Source organism: Ammospiza caudacuta, chromosome 3 (genome assembly GCF_027887145.1).
Source record: "Ammospiza caudacuta isolate bAmmCau1 chromosome 3, bAmmCau1.pri, whole genome shotgun sequence".
NCBI lineage: Eukaryota > Metazoa > Chordata > Aves > Passeriformes > Passerellidae > Ammospiza > Ammospiza caudacuta.
This window is the reverse complement of record NC_080595.1, coordinates 86,829,216-86,850,164: the sequence shown is the minus strand read 5'-3', so window position 1 is coordinate 86,850,164 and position 20,949 is coordinate 86,829,216.

Below are 20,949 nucleotides of genomic sequence, written 5' to 3'. Positions count from 1 at the left end.
CAGGATATGGTAGTTGGCAGCAAATTCATTATTAGAATGTTACAAACCCTTTAAATGAAAAAGTGAGAAAGGGGACAAAGAGGTAATCCAAAATGTAGTATTAGATAAACCATGTTGGTTGAAGTTGAAAACAAAATATGTGGTCTAGCCCACTGAAAAATTAAAATACTTTTAGTATTAAAAGTAGTGATTGGGTGAAAAAAAAAGCTATTAAAAGCTTGATCAGGTGAAAAAAAAACCTGTTTATTTTTCTCAAATATAGAACATGCTACTGTTTCCACTATTGACAGGGTGGTCCTCTGCAGGGTCACGAGTTGGTCAGGAGTAGATCCTTTCCAACTCAGCATATTCTGTGATTCTGTGACATTGGCACCTATGGTAAGCAGCTACCAATTTATTTATTAATTCCATGTGCATCAAGATGAATGTGCCTGTCCTTTTAAAATGACAATATTTTGGAGAATCAAAACATTTTAGGGATACACGTCCAAAAGTTTTTTTCCATTCTTTCTCTTTCTTTTTCTCTTTTGTTCTTTTTCTTTTTTTTTTTTTCTTTTCTTCTTTCTTTTTCTTTTTTCTTTTTTTTTCTTTTCTTCTTTCTTTTTCTTTTTTCTTTTTTTTTCTTTTTCCTTTTTTCCTTTTCTTTTTCTTTGTTTTTCTCTTTATCTTTTTCTTCTTCTTCTTCATCTTCTTCTTCTTCTTCTTCTTCTTCTTCTTCTATCTCCGTCTTCTTCTTTTTTCATTTTTTTCTTGTATTAGTGACATTATCATAGTTCCCACTAAAATTACCATACTGTCAAAAATTGTGCACTCTCTCATTGGGCAGGGAAGAGGCAATGTTTGGCTAAAAAATTACCCTGAACACCCTGAACAAAAGCAGCAACTTTCATGCATATCTAAAGATTTTTCTCTGCTTTCAGGTATTAAACCACAACTTCATACTCCAGTTTTAGTGACTATTCAAAAAGAAGACACTTTGGAAATTTTAAACTGTTCAAAATTACTGCAAAGCACAATTTTGCATACTTGTGTAACACTGTACGCCAGACTCCACTTCACCTCTTTTAAGGAATGTTCAAAGTAAGTCTCTAGAATATAGAAAAATCAATTTACTCACCATTTATACCTTTTGCTCTTGTATGATGGTCTGAATTTATGAAACTCAGTCACAGATCTTCCTGTATTTTTTATTTACAGTAACTTCATTTGCAGCACCAAAGGAAGTCATTCATACTGAAAGTAGGTGTGATTAGAGCAGTAAAAAAAGCAGTTTTTGCAATGGAAACACCCTCAGAGTCATATATATAGAAAAAGAAAACCATGAAACAAAAAACCAAAGAAACAAACTAACTAAAAACCCAACAAAACATGTGGCTATATGGCTAGGTAACATATTTTCTGGGACTTTTGCTTTGAGAATTTCAATATTAGAGTAACCTTCCCCTACCAATAATTTGCAATAAAGTGGTCAGCTGCCTCTACTAAAGAAAGCTGCTACTTGCACTTGGCAGTTGTTTCATTTATTAGCATTCATCAGAGGATGTTCTATCTGGGTAGAGCTGAGTAAACAGATGAGTAAACACTGTTTGGACAAATAATTCTGCATACATATTTTCCTTTTTCAAAAAAAATCATCCTTTGAAATCTGTGGGTCTTTCCTATTTTTCATGTTCTTGAGATAAGATCTTTTTATATCAGAAACTTTCTGTGTCTTATTCCCCCAAGCAAAATTTGTGAATATTAATATTCACATGACCAGTGAAGAAAATCTGTAGAATCCCTCGGGCATTCCTGAAGTGTGTGAGTTTCAGCTTCACAACCCTAAGCAGAATATTTGGTATAATACCACCCTTGATTACCCTGCTGATGTAAAATACAAATTTGAAGCAGTTTTCATAGCCTCTGCCTGTTTTATTTACTTTTTATCGATCTAATCTGCAGTTTTTGAAGATTCGTCAATGTCCTTCTCTGTGTTTTGTAGCCTCAACTTGAAATACCAAGTCAGAAGAGACAACATGGCCTGCCACATAGGCCAGAGTTAACCTCCTAACCCAACAGAGTCACAGCTTTGGAAACAATGCTTCAGTATGTTAATAAATGAGGAAAAGTCCCAAGTACCTTTCTCCCCCTCCTACAGCTTTTCACGATCCATAAACAAGACACCACCTTTATGTGTTATTTCTTTTTGCTTTGCAGATGACTGTCTCTATGCATCTTATGTTCTTGAAGAGAACAGTTCCTTAAGAGTTCTCAAGAGTTCTCATAAAACCATTGAGTTTGCAAAGAGGCAATGTCACTTTTTCTAACTTTCTGGAAACAGATTCTTTTGCAAATAAAAGCAGCCTTGGTAGAGTTTTCTGTCTCAGTGTTGTCTTAATTTCTTTGGGGAACTTGAAAAAAAACTCATCTCACCTAAAATAAACTTTAGCTATTTAAAAGTTACACTTATAACTAAACTCTGTATGTCGTCTCTAAGCAACCAAACCATATTTTTTTGTGATATTACTTGCCCACCAGGTAAACGTATTCTAAAGTGAGCATAGGAAATATGATTAAGCCTGACTGAGTTTGACAAGATACCTAACCTTAGATGCTGAAGTTAATCTCACCAGTATTCCAATAATGCAGTCAGGCATTGTGTACTGAATATTAAATATTGTCTTTACAGCTTTATGCATCTTTGAAAACAAGAGAGACACAGATGAGTCCCAGAAGGAATTTCTAGAATCTGAACTCTGAGACAGCACTGTCATGCTAAACACTTGTGCTCTGGAAAGCAGCACAAGAAGCCATCAACTGGGTTTGACTAGAAACTACAAAGTAATGCAGTGAGTCCTTCTGAGGAACAGACTGTACAATGTCTGCTAAGCCAAAATTGAGGCCTGTTGCCCTCTGAAAAGGACAGGAATATCACGAAGGAAAGGCAGTACTATAGCTGCCTTGATGATGCTCATATATAGTTAATTAGAAAGAGAATTAAACAGTGCATGCTACACTTTTCTTCACTCAAAGTGAATCTTTCTGCTTTCATTGCTACTGCACTAGGATTGGGAAACTCTGCTTTTTTTTTTCTTGGTGAAATAAGTTTTATTTATTTTCATTTCAAATTATCAAGCTCCAACTGAACTTTGATGAGAATTTCAAAAATATCTGTTTAGAAAACATTTTTCATTGTCATTTTAGGGGAATTCTGCTTAAAATCAGACGCGTGTGTTCACAAACAAGTTTATAAATGCAATATTTAAGTACAAGTAGTTTCCTGGCTGAAAACCCAGTGCAGAAGACACACAAGTTCTGTGTGATTAAAAGTGCTTAGAAACTATTATAGATGGCAAATGGGGATTATGACATGCAGCTCCTGCCACTGTCACACAGAAATGTAGATCAATTTCTCGCATGCTGTGCTGAAAGGTAATCTCCAAGAATCTGATGTTCTCTCTTCAAATTACTTTATAATAGAATTGACTTGTGATAGCCAAAAAAAAACCAACACAACAAAAAAACCCCAAACACTTGGCAATCCAAAAAATTGCATCACTCACATTAGCTTGATTACATCAATTCTCCTGCTTTTTCTAGTGGTTGTTTTTGCTTTTTATTTCTGTTTCTCCACGGAAACCTTATCTTTTGTTGTATTCTGGCCTAAAAATGTCCGATCTTACCATCAATTTAAATACAACAGATATCGCTTAAAAAATATTACAGTCTTGTGGAACCTGTCTTTCTGAAAAGTATATATTGGGAAAAGTACAGAGAAGGGCAGGCTAGGCTTTTTAGGAAGTTTAAGTAAGAGATCTTATAAGAAGTGATGGAAAAGAGACTATTAATAAAAAAACCAAGAGTATTTTACAAATAATTGAATATATATATGTAACCAGATCATAGGAGTAATATTTAAAATATTTTACAATTACTAATTACATTACATTTTGATATGCAATAAATTAGAAAATTTCCTAATTTTTAAAAATTTATACCTACAAAATAGACAACAAAAATAGACAGCAGAAGCATAGACCCAGAAGATCTAGATGTCATCAGAGTAATTGTGTTATCATCTCTATATTGAATTTCTTCCATGTTTGAGACCCATAATACACTGCTATCACATTGCCTGTGAAATCCTGAAAAATACTTATATAGCACTATAAAAAAATCTTAGGCCTGTTGGTGGCAGTATAAATTTCTCATTTTCTGACTCTATTTCTGTCCTTGATATCGCGTAGCTTTTTTTTTTCAAATCCTACTGAAAGACCGATTTTCAGTCTTTCTTATCTTTCACAGTTTACTGATTTTGAAATCTATTCATCTATGAAATATTGAAAAACATAATAATTATGGAAATATAATTAATATAATATAATATAATATAATATAATATAATATAATATAATATATACTAAATTTTAAATATCTACAAAAATAGATTAGTATTAAATGTAAGATTAACATTAAGATTTTTAATTAAAGTGTGACTTTTCAATCTGATATCACTATGCTTGAAATTTATTTAAGCAAATATTAGTCATGAAGCAAATGAAAGAAAATACTGCACTTCACATATTCTAAGAAAAAAAAAGCCTCATGACTTTTTAAATGTAGAAGAGATTGGTTATGCAAATGTGACATGGAAACCATCAAGGACTCCTGTTGTCCTCATCCTTTTTGCAAATACTTGTTTTCAAAGTCTTCAACACATCTTGTTGCAGAGCTTCCTTAATCTGCTTGTGGAATGATAGATTAATATTAGAGGATTCTCCCCTGTAAATATTGAAAGCTAAAAATTGTGTAGAAAAAACATGTAGGGATCATCTTCAGTATAAGCAATAGACTAAGTTTAGCATATTTGAGTGACTGCAACCTTTGTGTAGGCAAACCCTATCAAAAAAGGAAAAAAATTGGAGAGGAAATGTAAAAGCCATGTAAGAAAATAGATTAATTTCATTATGGTTATCAAAGCAAATTAAATTTAATTTGAGATAATTATAGGCAAAAACATTTAGCATGCTGCTAAACTGATTCATTAGTTACAGGAAACATAAAACTGAATTTAGACAAAAGGTCAGTGCAGTAAATTAAAGTGAGTTCAAAATAAGAGTACCAGGTCTGGGCTGTGCCCTGACAGTACCATACACCCCCAATATGGTCCATATTAGCCCCATTGCAGCCCTGCACTGGTGCCCCAGCTGCCCTGATCTGGCTGGGAAGTGGGGTGTGCCCTCTGGCCACCCTGAGGAGAATGCACTGCTCCCTGAAATATACACAGGGAGAGAGCTGCAGTATAACCCTCTAGAACCGAATAAACAGTGTGGAGCAGAGTGGGAGCTAGGACTTCATTCCACCTTACAACTCTTTATGAGCTAGCATATGTTCCTTAACATCATTCACCAGAGAAATACAAAAATGTGTGGTAGAACCACGGCCACACGCTGTTGCCAAATGCAGAGTCTCTCATCATCCATAAATCCTTATAATTTTGATTTACAGCTGTCAACCAGTCCTTTGGTTCATTTTACTAGGAGTTCTGGGAATAAAATGAACTACTGACCTTTTAAATATTTCTGCATTTCCATAAACCTTTGTATTTATTCTGCTTTTAGAAGGAATGAATGTGGCAAAAAGCCTTAAATACTGTGTTTAGGAGAATATTGTACAATTTTAAAATACAAGCAATTTTATTGTTTCAAACAATAAAAAACCAGATATTTTAGAAAACCAAATGATCAATTTGAGCTATAGAGCTATTGTTCTTTCTTGTAAAGCTTTCATGGGTAAACAACAGAGTTGAGTCTTTAATGAGTCAGCAATTAGTTGTTGGTATTCAAAGATGCCCATACTATGATAGTGTTACTTTTTTCATTACAACAGCACTTACATCAAACTGATGTTTATAGTCAGAAGCACTTGTGTTTCTAATCACTTCTTTCACACCCTCTGTTCACAAAAGGACTTCTGCAGGATGATTGTCAAGACTCAACCAACTTAATTGAAAATCTGCTCACACTGGAAAGAGTGATACATTGCCATCAACTACAATCACTTATTCCTGTGCTTTTCATCTATTCTCCTATTTCACTTATTTGGGTGCTTTTCATCTAATCTATCTTTAGATATCTACTGCAGAGATACCTACCTGTGACCTTCCCCCTCCATGTTATCTTCATAATTACTAGAAAGAAATAGACACTCTGGGGCATGATTCATGTGACCTACTTTAGGCATCTACTTTGGGAGGAGATGAATTGCACCCTAGAGGTGTCAATCTCTCCTTTGATTATAAAGAGTTTTAGATCACTAGCCACACGTACAAAGAGATGTCTAGATTTGGCCAGATGAATCTCACCCTCAGTGACATGACTGAATAGGGTCTGAGCCAGGCAAGCTTTCTCTGAAAGCAGCTCAGAACTGGCAGTAGCAGAACTGTAAACCAACAGTGACCTTGAGATATCCTGTTATTGTAGTCCAGTATGTAAAATAAAAAGGAATGCTGGTATCTTGAATGTATTGACTGTATTTTGAACCTGTTCTGTCAGATTAAAAAATGTATATGAGATTTATTGCAGAGTATAATCCACCTGTTTTCTTTGATCATATTTTCAAAAGTGTTGTGCTCATAAATCATATAGATGTTGTATTATGTACTGGATTAATATAGCAACTATATTTATTCATGTCAAGTTATTTTTTGTTATAATGAGTGTTGCAAAGGTTTTTTTTTGATGTTGCTTGTGGTGTCTTGTGGCTCTACGTATCATTTCAGAGTTTTCATATTTTTCACTGCTAAGACTCTGTTGAATGCAAAATGCATTTTATTCTGTACATTCGCAGTTTGCACTGAGTGCATATTACAAGCAATTATTCCTCATAACAATGTAGCTGTCTACTTATGCCAGACCTCATTACTGTGTCTTAGAGTCAGAAGTCTGTTACCCAGGAGTTTAAAGTATTTGAATACAAAGTAAGAAACCCATGAATCAACAATCTTTTGTTTATTTTTCGCATGCCATTCTCATTAGACTGACATTTTAAAATAATTTGGCTCCAAGACCTTGACTTCCTTGCTCTTGGATAGTTGGATGGTAGTGCTGTGAAATGAAATATTATGTTTACTGAAACTTATGCAATTAGCTTGGTTTATCAGGAAAATCATTTATCAGATTGAGACTTTAATAAGTTAGAGAATAACAATTTTGAAAATACTGATTACTCCTAGAAACTACATTCTGTCGTATACTTTATGACTACGGATAAGTCTACAGTAAAAAGTATGAAGAGAATTTACACTGAATCGTTCTTGAACCACAGAGATCCAACTATCACGTAGGTGTTCATGTAACTACAAGGTTAGGGAACCAGCTTCAAAACTCACTTTTAACCTTAGATACTCAGAGAGATTCTTGAGATCTCTGAGCATCCTCATTTTCAACACAGTTTCATAGAACCACAGAATCATAGAAGAAACGGAGCTGGAAGGGACCCACCAGGACCATCAAGTCCAGCTCCTGCTCCTGCACAGCGCCATCCCCGAGAGTCACCCCACGGGCCTGAGAGCTCTGTCCTGGTCACTCTGCTTCTTGATCTCTGTCAGGCTTGGTGCTGTGACCACTTCACTTGTGAGTCTGTTCCAGTGCCCAAACATCCTCTGGGTGAAGAACCTTTTTCTAAACTGTAACCTAAATCTCCTCTGACACAAACTCATGCTAAGGAACAAGAGGCTGGAGAGCAGCCCAGAAGAAAGGGACCTGTGAGCCAGCAGTGCCCTGGCAGCCAAGAGGGCCAACAGTGCCCTGGGCTATCTAAATTTCTAGCTATCTATACACACACTACTATGAAGTTTACCACAAATCAGATTTTGTGTTGGCTTTCTAGGTAATTTCTGTTTTGCTTGAAGTTTTAGATCTAGAAAAATAAAAAGCTTGCTTCAATTGCTGTTGTGGATAGCATGAAGCTAAATAAAAATATATATAGGCACCAACATATGAATTGAGGTAAAGATTTAATAATTATATAAAAAAGTTTTAAATGTTAAATTTAGTAACCAACTGTTTTTACCTATGGGTGAATGTGTACACATACACATATGTACATGTGTTATAGGTATTTTATGGAAAGACATATATCAAGAAAGAAATTCATGTCTGCAGAGATCTAAAACAAAGAATCTCAGTGCATTCATTGTGTATTGATTAGTTAATTATTGATCACTTCACTTTGCTAGGGTGATCCTGGCAATGTTCCATCTAGAAGAAAAAATGTTCCTCTAAGTTATTCACTGGTGGAAGGGAATAGGAGTTTACCCTGTAAACAAAGGCCATGGATATAACATATCAGCTCTTTGTACATTGTTGCAACAAATTATTTCTTTCTACAGCTCATATATTATGTACCCTAGCAAAGCCAGGCTAAAAATGTCAAAAATTACGAGGTCCACAAAGCACAGGAGCTATATGAATCATGTGTAGCAACTGGAAAATGCTGGCACAAGAACTTGTAGCCCTCTGATTGTGGTTTTTGTACCAGCTGAAAGGATATTTGAGAAGCTGTCCTCTCCTGCTCAGGACAGGAAAACACTAAGGTGGTGAGATGTAAAGTCTTTCCCACCCCAAGGTACCTCATCAAGAAAAAAAGCTAAAGGAAGCATGAGTTGCTTGCCTCAATTTACTAAAAATATTGCTTTTATGTGCCAAAAGACAAAGAAGCTGCCGAAGAGAAGAAAGAAACACTGTCAGCTGCAGAGTACAGTCAAGAGAACATGCTTGTTCAGTGGAAGCCTTTGAAAGGAAAGCAAGGATATAAATGTATATTGCATAAACCTATGAGTTTTAATGCATATCTGACTTCTCAATGTTTGTGGTGCCTTTCTTTCCCTGTTTATTTCCCTTTCAAGTTTCTTCTTTCACAGCTGACCTAATTTTTATACTCTGTCTTACATTTCTCATTGTGTGGTCATTTGGCATTTGTTCCTAGTCTTTCCTGGTTAATGTCTTAGATGTTCTGCATTAGGTTATCTTCAGAAAGGATGGAGATGCTGCATCTCCCAGAAGCCAGTAAACAAAACATTAATAGCTGTCTCAGGCAGTGCTGCATGTTCCATATTTTCACTCAGCATAACAATTTTACGCTCGTTGCTCCATTTAAAGCTGTATCACTGAGACAGATCTGTCATCTCTCCAGCCAAAAAGCCCAAACTTACAACAACAAGAAGATGCATAGCACCATTGTCCTTAATATAGATAAGTCTGGTGTCCTGGGAGGACACAAAGCACCTGTCTCTGGGCTTTTGGGCACAGTGCCCTGCTACTCTGGAGTGCCAAGATGAGGGGACGGGGAGAGGAATCACATAAAGCTCTGTGCAGAAAAGATTAAGTTAAAATTAAAGGGGGGGGGGGGGAGAATCAAAGTAAAATAAAATCAAATATAAAATAAAAAAATGAAATGAAATGACATTAAATGAAATGAAAAAATAAAATAAAATAAAATAAAATAAAATAAAATAAAATAAAATAAAATAAAATAAAATAAAATAAAATAAAATAAAATAAATATTGTTCTGGTGGGCTCCATCGTTTCAGGAAAAAACCAAAAACTCCAGAGGGGTTCTTTTACTATGCTCATGTTGTGAAGTCATTACCCAAATAACTGTTTCCATTGGAGTCAGTTCTGTCTCCTTTGCTCAAAATGAGGAAAGTATTTTAGGTAAGCCATAGTGCTGGTGCTAAAAAAAAGAAAAAAATAATTACTCAGAACAACAAGATATCTGAAAATCTTTGCTGCTGTGTTATCAATTCCCATGACAAAACATTTTAGAATAATTTAAATTTTTTTAAATATTTCACATCACAAAAAGAAACCAATGTTTTCACTTTGCTGTGGAAACATTAATTATTTAATTTCTTATCTTGTTTTATTTTGGCAATTTCTTACTCTTTTCACCATTTGCCTGCAGTCCACTACACTGCTAAGAAAAATACCATACATATTTAAAGTGTTTATATTTGTGTTTAGCAACAAGTTCAGTAAAATCAATTTGATTTCTTTTTAATAAAAGGATGATTTGCTTTGTGAACAAGAACATAAATATTTTAAAGATGTGAACCAATTGTCATGACAGAAGAGGTATGGACTATAACTCTGTTACATAATTCTGAGGTTGCATTTTGCTACTGAAACATAGTGTTTGCATTTTCATATGTAAAAGTACTTTTATAAAAACAATCACTTTTATTTTTAATCTTATCCACCCTAGGATGACATAGAGTGAGTGTATAGTTGTTAGAATGCATTCCCTAGATGTCAAAAATGCTTTTCAACCACAGTAAAAGTTCTCTTGACTGAGCTTTTTGTGCTGGTATGACCACGGCAAGAACCATTAAACTTCATGTACACTATCCTCTTCTCAGAAGTAAAATATTCACCTTCAAAAAGAGCAGAGACACTTCCCCTCTATCTTTATAGAACAATCTATCAGGTAACCTTCAGAGCATTTTCTGCATTTCTCTCTTCTAAAAATTTGTGGTTAACTTTACTTACACTGAAAAAGACATATTCATGAGAATCTTCATAAAAATAATGTCTATTTTACACTAACTCCTATTGAATAATTTTAGTGCAAAATTTGTGAATTGAGATATATGGGGGCATTACTTGTTTATTGCAGAACCATCTTAGAAACACAGAGTGGTTGGGATTGAAGGGTCATCTAGTCCAACCCCCTGCAATAAGCTGGGACACTATCAGCTAAATTAGATTTCTCAGAGCCCCATTCGTCAACATCAAATGCTTCCCAGGGAAAACTACAACTTCCCAGATCAGTTATCAGGCCCATGATACTGATAGAAACAACGTAAAATATGGTATAATAAAAGAGTGAACTTCAGTCTCTTGAAAGAATCAAAATTCAGTCTGCAAATTCCATCTTCTCATCACTGAATTCAGCAGTAAATTTGATTATTTTTACAAAATAGAAGCAAAAAGTTACTCTTCTTTTTTTTTTTTTCTTAAAATACTTTCAATGCAACTAGAATAATTCAATAAATTTGTAAAATGGTCTTAAAAGATCCATATTCAGGACAGTAAGTTGTCCAGGTACCCCTTTGCAACAATATCAGATAAAGAGTATCTTAAAAAGACAGTGACAATTTATTTCTTCTGCCAAATCTTGTAAAGGCCATCAGTTCAGGTAAAATTATTATCCATATAATTGATAATTTTCATGTAATCTTAAGACAGAAAGTTCATTTCTGAGCTATACATTCACAAGTCCCTTATCAACAAATTTCTTTTTTCAGAACTTTTCCCATGGAAATAGCTTCATCTGAATTGAAAAACTACATATTGTTTTTGGAAAGAGTTTGGGAAAGAAATAGAATGCAGAATTATTACAGAATTGCAATTTTTCAATGTTGCAACTACCACAAAAACTCTACTTCTTCATGTTTTAAAGAAATAAGGTTGACAACATTTATTACAGAAATGAAAGCATCTGATGTTCCAAAGAGACATTTCTAGTGCAATCACATGTCTAGTTTAAAGAAAAGCTATCTTCATTCTCTGCTTCAAGAGAACCATATTAATCGTTTCATAGAGTATCCATTTATTAACACAATATTAAATATATGCTTGAGCTCAATGCATCATGTCCATCAAAAATTATGCTAGATCTATCAGAAAACTGGAAGCAGTGTACTGAATATATAATTCAAAATACTATTTTTGTAGAGCTTATCAGGGACTTGTTATCATAACAGGCAACTAGAACAGAGACAAGTTTCAGTGTTTTTTTCAGAGCACATTCACTGAATATAATAATCTACCTTTGTAACAGATGTGATAAACATAAACTCAATATAGCTCAGTGACCCTGCTTTTACTGTTTCCATAAAACATGATTAAAAGCTCCATGACATGTTAGAAAAATAGTCTCTCTTCAATGTTCAAACAAAAGGTGGAATAATCTTACAATATTACAAGTAAAATCATCCTGGGTAGATTACATAAAATAAGTCCCTTAAAGGAACTAATATTTTGGACAAGATGGAGTTGTTACAGTGTTTTACTTTAAAAATCAGATATGGGTTTCTTAAGTAACTTTCATAAATAAGAATAAAGGAAAATATATATGACATTTCATTTCTATTACTATAGATAAAATGCAGATAAATGTTCTCTACAAGTGAACTATGCAATGTTCCATAAATAGCTTTTAACAAAGAATTATAGGCTTACTACTACTACTAATATAAGTAAGAATTTGCAGTAGGAAGAAGAAACCTGAGTTTACGGCAGCAGGCAAAATTGCCAGATAATTTAAATACAATAAAATTAACAAAACTCCATTAAGAAACCATTGTGATCTTAAAAAAAATACAAACAAAAACACCCATAAATTTGGAAGATTTATGCAAGTTTGGAGATGTTAAGAGAATGAGTGGGCAAGTAAATACGCAAGGCTCAAGCTGAATTTCAGTAATAGGAAAGAGACCATGTTCCAGTGGCTGAAAACATCAATTAGGCACTCCTTGGATGACTAACCAAAGGAGGTGGATGTGTACAAACTCAATATAAGAATTTTTAATTTAAGATTTTGCTAGTATTTCATTCTAACAGTAGATAGAAAAGATTTTCAGGGAAAGAGCTAGAATTGAGTAATAGGCAGTATGAATTTTACCATGGAATCAATTAGATTAAACAAAATTCATTTGATTAAGCAAAACTATGCAAAGATTAGAAAAAAAAATTTTTATACATTGTTATAAGTTGTCATTTTAATTTTGATCTGTTATTTCTTATTAGCTTTCCTGCTAATAATTTGGTTTTTTGTGGGGACCTATTAAATTGGAGTATTCTTCCACATCACAGGCAGTATTTTTTACTGCAATTAAATCCTATTCTGAAATAATTATATCTTAAATTTCACATGTGCAAAATACAGCAGACAATTATGATGTACATTTTAAATATGAAAATGACTAAACTACTAAAGGATATTTAGTATTTCCTAGTGCATTCTCTGAGGGCCTATTTCATTCACCTGACTATCAATACCTGTATAACCAGCCAACAAAGATGCTCTAAATTTTCAATTGAATCTTGAAAATTTCAAATAGGTCTATATATCTTCACAGTTCACCTTATTTAGATTTGCTTTTTTTCACATAGAAGAGAAGTCTAGATTTCTCAGATTTATTTTAAATGCTAGTTAAGCTTAAAATTGAGCTATATTTTGATTTAGAAGGAAGAGACTGTTTCTGAACATTCTGAAATGGAATGTTCTGGATAATGTTCTATTATTCAAATAAACTTTGCGAAACTAGAAAAATGAAAAATAAACCAAGGAATTTGATTTTTGTTTGCTGGTTTGTTGTGGTTTTTTTGGGGTTTTTGCTATTCTTAGCCACTGGATTTCCCTCTAGCTGGTTTAGGTTTCCCCAAGATTAAACCAACATGGAGTTCTGTCTGTTCAATATCACTCCAACCTCATAGTACTTAAACCTCCTTGACTGTAGGCAGCTAAAGCTCTTGCACCTTCTCCTCAGTTTCTCAAATACAGAATTCTTGCTGCCTCAAGATGATCTTTCAGATCCCTTTCTCATACACTTATGCAGCTCCAGTAACAGAGACAACAAACCTTGTTCCTCATTCTTTCCTTTTGTGTTACAAACTGTTGATTTAACAGGTAGAACTTTTTCCTTCCTGTGGGCTTCTCAAGATGTACCCTTCCAGTGTGTGCAGCAATTACTACTTTGCTTTCAACTTTAATAAGCATAAAATTTGATGTTTGTGCTTACCCCTTTCCAAAAACTTTGACAATTTTACAAAGACAACAAATGATGCTTTAAAAAGAAATTTTTGTATTGAGAGCAATTTTTCCTATTCTCTTTTACACAGTCTGATAATTCTATAAATTCATACCATCCAGATTATGTAGTTAAAATGTACCAGTGGCTTAAGCCTGTATTTATCAGTTTTTGCCAACTAAGTGATATTTCTTGAACAGAAATGTAGAAGTGCAAGCTCTTAAAAAAAAAAAAAAAAAAAAAAGAAAAAATTCAAGTCTTTTGTTTGTTATACTGCAAACTACTTAGGATGTCCTGAATAATAATGATACTATATTTTATAAATTACTAAATGTCTTAATTTTCTTTATTCCAATGTTTGACCTAAAAAAGTAACCCTAACTTTCAAATTAGAACTTTATGAATCTTAGAGGCAAGAACCAGAACAATGAGGGGAAAAAGCTAAAAAAGTGGCTGAGCACTATTTATTTCTGGCTTCTCTGTTGGCTTGTTTTTTAGCTTACAGTAGAAAATAGGATATTAGTACAAGAAAACATTGTTACCCTAAAGGAGGCATCAGATCTCTCTTTTAATGGAGAACTCATTAAAATTAAAAGGGCAGAGGGAACCCAGGCTATCACATCTGTCCAAGAAGGTGCAGGACATATGGCTCACATTGTTACAGAAGCAACATTCACTCTGCTGAACATCTTAGGTGAGGAAGCTCTAAAACCAGGCTTGTTTCCAGAGGGCATAGCATCACTAGTTTTAAAAATTCCCTTGAATGAAAAATTTATCCTTCATATGCTAATTGATTCAGTAAAAAGATCAACTCAGTTATTAAAAGTAAGAACAAAAAGGGAAAAGCAGAGGGTGGTGATATCATAAGTGGCATTATGAAAAGAATAAAAGTAACTGTCAAGGTAAATGCTCCATATTCTCATTATAAAACACATCTCTCAGCTACTCTGGCTTGAGGAAAGGTATGCAGTGGAAGAAAAGAAGATTAGTTTTTGTCACCTGACTGATCATGGCTGACTGACTACTTTGTCAATACAACATGTGAAATAGTAAACATTTTAAGTCTCATAAACAACATATAAATGACTGCTGGAAGCAATCTTTCACTCTGAGGGAGTGTGGAGTTTAATTTCTTCCTGTGCCCGTCTTTTTATTTGCATGTGGTATCTGCATTTGAGTTTACCTACACAATACTTGTTGTTGTGACAAATAAATCAGTCCAGTTAGCCTTGGGCAGCCTTTCAAGTGTTAATAAGTATATTGAAGTAAACTTCAACAGAGCTCACAGCATATAATATCTCATGGATGTCAGCAGTTTTCCTATCCCAGGGACTGTTGAAAGAATTCATCTCATGGTAGTGATGCCTTCATTATTTCTCTGGGGTGTGGAATATCAAAGCCTCCATCACTCTCCCATGGCATGATGGCATGCACTTACCTTCCAGTACTGGCTGATAACACCAACAGTCTCTCACTGCAGTTTTTCTCAGTTCTGCATTAAAATTAAGAAAGGAAGCAGGGTTGTGGTGTGAGATATCATCACTTGTGTCTGTGGCAGACTTTCTCTGACCTACTAAATATCTAATCTTTATATTATACAATAGAATATTTCCCAAACAAGACAGACAGTGCTTCTTGTACAAATAATATGCTGTTTAAAGATTATTGACTTGATCCTACTTGCATCCTGAACATGCCTTTCCCATATACTGGATGGGAAGCTTATGGTTATGCACTACAAATTATTGGAGTGCTATCCTTTGTCATTCGGACCATAAAAATGTAATGTGAACCTCAGAGATGGTTCTTTACTTGATTACTGTGGAACTGTTCCTTTTGGAAGAAAAAAAGTTTTCATTTATAGTTCTAGAATTTTATCACAGAAACTGGATACTCAAAAAATGCTTGACAAGCCTTAAATGGAATGTGGTGCAGAAGTTCAATATTTTTATTAGCATTACTGTGAAAATGAATGTCTAAAAGTTTCCTAAAATGTTTTAATAATCTTCATTTTTGCAGATGACAAGAGAAAAATTCTATGAGAGCTAATGTAGAAGAAAACTATTGAATAATGTGGTTATTCCATGTACCCACCTTGCTCCCTATCCGTGGACTGATGCCCTTATATGAGATGATAGAAAGGGAAGAGCAGCATGGGGCAGAGTTATGGCTCAATCTTCTAAGCATGATCAGGTGGGAGGGAAGTCAGTTAGCACCGTAGGATAAAGACTTTTGAAACATGAGATATTCAAAAGCAAGGTAGGACACAGGTTATCTGGCATCATTCCACTGTCGTTAGTGGAGCTGTGATGACTGAATAGAAATTTGACCCAGACATCTAGCACTAACTTTCCATTTCATGAACTCAAAACCAGATCTGTGCATGACCCCATGCTGTGGGAAGGCTGGAGAAAGCATTTCAGGGATCTCCCTGAATATCTACCTTCCTTTCCTCTAAAAGCCCTAGGACTCTGCCTCTACATTCCCACCCCCTAGCTCCCCTTCTCCCAACATTCCCCTTTCCCATGGTTGCTTTTTCTCACAGTAATCTGGTGTCCTCCCTTGTCACTGACTATTCCTGCTTATCTCCATTCACCAGGTTCATCACTGGCAGGTGAAGATAACCACAGAAGAGGATGGGGGTCTTTCATTAACACCAACATGCATGAGGAATCTGCAATGTGAACAGTATTTTTAATCTCAGATCCTTGGAACCAGAAATCAGAGGAAAAATGCAATATAAGTTAATTGTTATCTGACTCCAGAAACATGACTAAAACTCTATTTTCCTTCTGTCTTTAACAGAGGTTAAATAAAAGCCTTTGAAAGTGAATAACATACTAAAATCTCAACATCTATAAGCAAGTGTTATAAACTGTAATTCTTGTTTTTGAGTAGAACTAGTATTTTTGATTTTATATCTCAAAGATTCTCAAAATAATACCCCTGTCATATTGAAGTATAATTTGCTTTTGATAAAAAAGATTTTGCTTATTATCAAGACATTTCCTACAAGGGAAGAGCTGTAGAAAGCTCTTGAACCATTAACTCCTGACTGATTATAAATAATTATTGTATCAAAGTAGAGGAGATATGCAAAAGCACCTCAATGCTCCATTGTATTGGGCAGTCAATTCACACACACACAGAGCAAGAAACAGCCCTTGTCAGGCAGAGATTCTGATCTGAACAACACAGAGGAACAGACAGTTAGAGATGAGGAATGTGTACAAAGTCACAAAGTAAATAGGCACTGGGCCTGCAGCCTGAATCCCTAACAGAACACCTCTTCCATGCTGCTTGATTGTATGTGTGAGAAAAATTTTAAGGACCCTTTTCTAGGCATAAAGAATTTTCATTACAAAAGGTCACCCAATGTTCGTCCAGTAGTAGAGACAGAGGATATGAACAAAAATATAAAACTGTGGTGCCTTTTTTTTAACCTACATCTTTCAGAGCATGCAATTCACCAATTTAGAGGACAGTAAATGAGGCTGTAATGAACAAACTAGTCACTACACTTTTATATAGTGTCTTTTTGAAAGGATGTATTACATCAATGACTTTCAATTAGAGTTATACAGGAAACTTTGAACCGCTGTATTATAAAATCAGACCCATCACAGGAGAGTAAGAAAAAGGTGCTGTTCTGTTAAGAGAAACAAAAATTCTGAGAGGATGTAATTTTCAAGGAAAAAAATCATATAAGCTGAGTTCACAGGTCTTGGATGAAGGATTTTTTTAAGGAAATGAACTAATTGTGCTATCAAAAATGTAGTGCATTTCTTATTCAGAACACAAGAAACATGTATTATTTCCTTTAACATTACATCAATATCAACTCCAAGAGGATCATCAGTCTCTAGAGGAAAAGAGTCTGTTTTATCAGGTGGGAAATAATAAAGGCCATCACAAAAAAACAACAAGGCAATTATATTTATCAGTCTGCTCACACTCACTGATAGAAATAGTGTCAGAGTTTTTTATTTTGGAATGACCTACAGGTTAATTTTAGAAAGCATCTTTTCAGAAACCCAGTGTTTTATCTCATCAATTTGTTGTAGCAGTAGTAGGAATAATGAAGTTCTTGTTCCTTGTAATAGAAATACATCGAACCATGTTCAATGAGGCATGGACACTGTATGTTTCCCCTTGGAGAATGGCAACTGAAGCAGTGAAGTGAAAATTTCTATTTGCTGCTTTCTCACCAAAAAGAGCCATTTCTCTGTGTATTTACAGCAGAGCTTGTGGGTCCAAGATGATTGTTAATAAAGCCTCTTTCTGCTTAGCAATTCTTAACTGGTAATGGTAAGAAGTAAATTATCTGCTCTGGCAAAAGCCAAACGGAGGGCTCTCTGATAATGAAAAGTTCCAAACCCAAGAATATTTAGAACGAGAAATAAGAGGTCCAATTGAGAACTATACAAAAGTGAAGAATTATAGTAAAAAATTAGCATCTATTTATATTTTTCTTCTTTTTTTCGCCTTATTGTTTTGTTGGTTGGTTGGTTTTTTTGTTTTGGGGGAGTTCATTGTTTTGTATGGGGGATTGTTTTTTGGTTTAAGGATACTATGCTATGTGTTGTGATTTTGTGGGAAAACAGAGCACTGAAGATACATTTAGTACATTTCAAGAAGAAGATGCATTTTTAATTCCTTTATAAATAATCTAGGTGTCTCAGAACAGTGCCAGCCAGAGGATGGACAGCAAGAACCCACACGTCTAAATGCATTGCTAAATTCCATAATGTTCAAAGGAAACTGAGAAGTACAAAATACATAGCCCTTACATTAACTTCTCAGAGAATTTTTACATTATTATAAAGAGGAACTTTTAATGAGGGCAAGTGGTGATAGGACGAGGGGAAATGTCTTCAAACGGACAGAGGTCAGGTCTAGATCAGATATCAGGAAGGAACTCTTCACTTTGAGGGTGGTGAGGCACTGCAAAGGCTGCCCAGAGAAGCTGTGGGTGCCCCATCCCTGGCAGCGCTCAAGCCCAGGCTGAAAGGAGCTCTGACCAACCTGCTCTAGTGGAAGGTGTCCCTGCCCATAGCAGAGGGGATGAAACTAGGTCTTATTTAAGGTCCCTTATAAGCCAAGCCATTCTGTGATTCCATTCTGGTGTTCCAGAGCCTAATACCTGCTTTTCTTCAGACTACAGGTTTTCTCAATAGTTTAACAAATGATTCATCATCTGCTTTACCTTCATATTATAGTTTCTATTGATTCCAAAATTTTTTGTCCCTTCTTCCTTCTCTCTGCATAACTTTGAGAAAGCTTTCTTTTTCTCCAACAAAACTAGAAGATATAGAATTCTACATAATAATGTCATTAATTATATGTGTGCATACAAATTTTGTTATATTATTAATGATATTTTTCCTTTAAAGGCATTATATAATTTTCTCAGAAAGGATATAATGAAAATTATTTCAGGAACAAGTTTTAGTTAAATTGTTCAAGGTTCCTAATTGAACATGCTTTTTTTAAAACTGCAAACTCTAAATGTATGCATTTTTTTTTAAATGAGGCATGAGACAACTGTTAGAGACTAGGAATAGTTTATGAACAAAGCAGGAGAACAGCAAAAGATCAGAATTCCTCTCCTCTCTATTTTCATTTAAGAAGAAAGGTAAGCAAGCAAATGCTGCAGCATTTCTCAACTGAGACCCTAAAACTGATGGGTTTGAAAGCCCCTGAGAACCATTTATCTGTCTGCAAAAAGAATATCAAAATACCAGCTTCAGAGCTGTTGTGAAGTTCAAAGTCTTTTGAGGCCTTTTATTGAGGGATATAAAACATTATAATTCACTGACCAATTTGCAAACATATGCTGTTGCTTTAAACTATTTTTATTTTTAGTGACTGGAGCAGGTAAGCATATGTCTACTAAAATTAATGTTTCTCATAGGGTCCTCTTTTTCTTTATCAGACAGCTCTGCACCATATCATGAAGCAAAACCTATTAAGATACAGTGCCACTATATCTGACAAATGGAAACAACATATTTTCCAGAGTTCACTGTTCTTCTACATTCTAAAATTGAACCAAAAAATACTTATCTTGCTTACAATCTGAAAGAAGACATTACAAAATACCCTAAAAAAAGCCAGATTCACTTATATTTTTAGTACTCTAGAGTTAGTTGATATTCATTGATCATATTCTGTCTATTGATATATTCTATTTACACATCCGTGTGTACAAACATATTTTCTCATTGTGATGGATTATTTTATTCTTTTACCCTCCTATTACCTGAAGAGTAAGAAAATATTTCTATTTTGCTTACATGGTACAGAGATGCTGTGAAAACCGGGTCATTTGCCATAAACTGCTGAAAAATACTACAATCAAAATTGGTTCTGTGATCAGGGAGCCATTGTGCTCAGAGCACAAAACAAGCTACAGAACCTGCCTTGGGGAATTTACAGAATTTATCCTTGAGGTAAGTTTGACAGAGATGAGTCTCCAGAGACTCATCTTCTAGCTGCAGGCTAATGTCAGACAGACATTTCTTGCATTCCTGCTCCATTTCAATAGAAAATTTGTTTTCCTACTGGATTTCCTTGCACCGTCACCCTGTAGACCTCCTGCACTGTTCTTCTCCTGCACAGCAACCACAGCTGTTGCCATCTCCTCCTCACCTTCCAGCACCTACCCAACACCACCAATCCATCACCCAGAGGCGTCTGCTTGGTTCCCCTCAAGAATATGGCTCACTTGGCAAGTTTATTTTGTTCATCAAAAGACATTTACTAAAACTGCATTTTTTTAGTCTTACTTATGTCTACACATGCTATTTGAAAGAAGAGCAAACTTTATTTAAAAGGTCAAAGGTCATGTCAAACTACAAATGTTTTACACTGTTCACCTGTGAACATTGTGTACACATATTCCCAGACCTCAGGCTACCAGATATTATAAGAAAAGTAAACCAGGATTTTTTTAAAAAGCATATTTCTTTTGATATTCTATATTACAAATTGCATAATTTCAGAAATTAACTGTACTGTCATGGAAAATGCTTCACACTTATGCCTGTGTATCTCCTTTCCCTTCTCCATTTTTTTTTATTTATAATACCTTTTTTTTTTTTTAAAGCCTTTTATGTTAGAGAATGTAATACCAGATGATGTTTCCTGGATA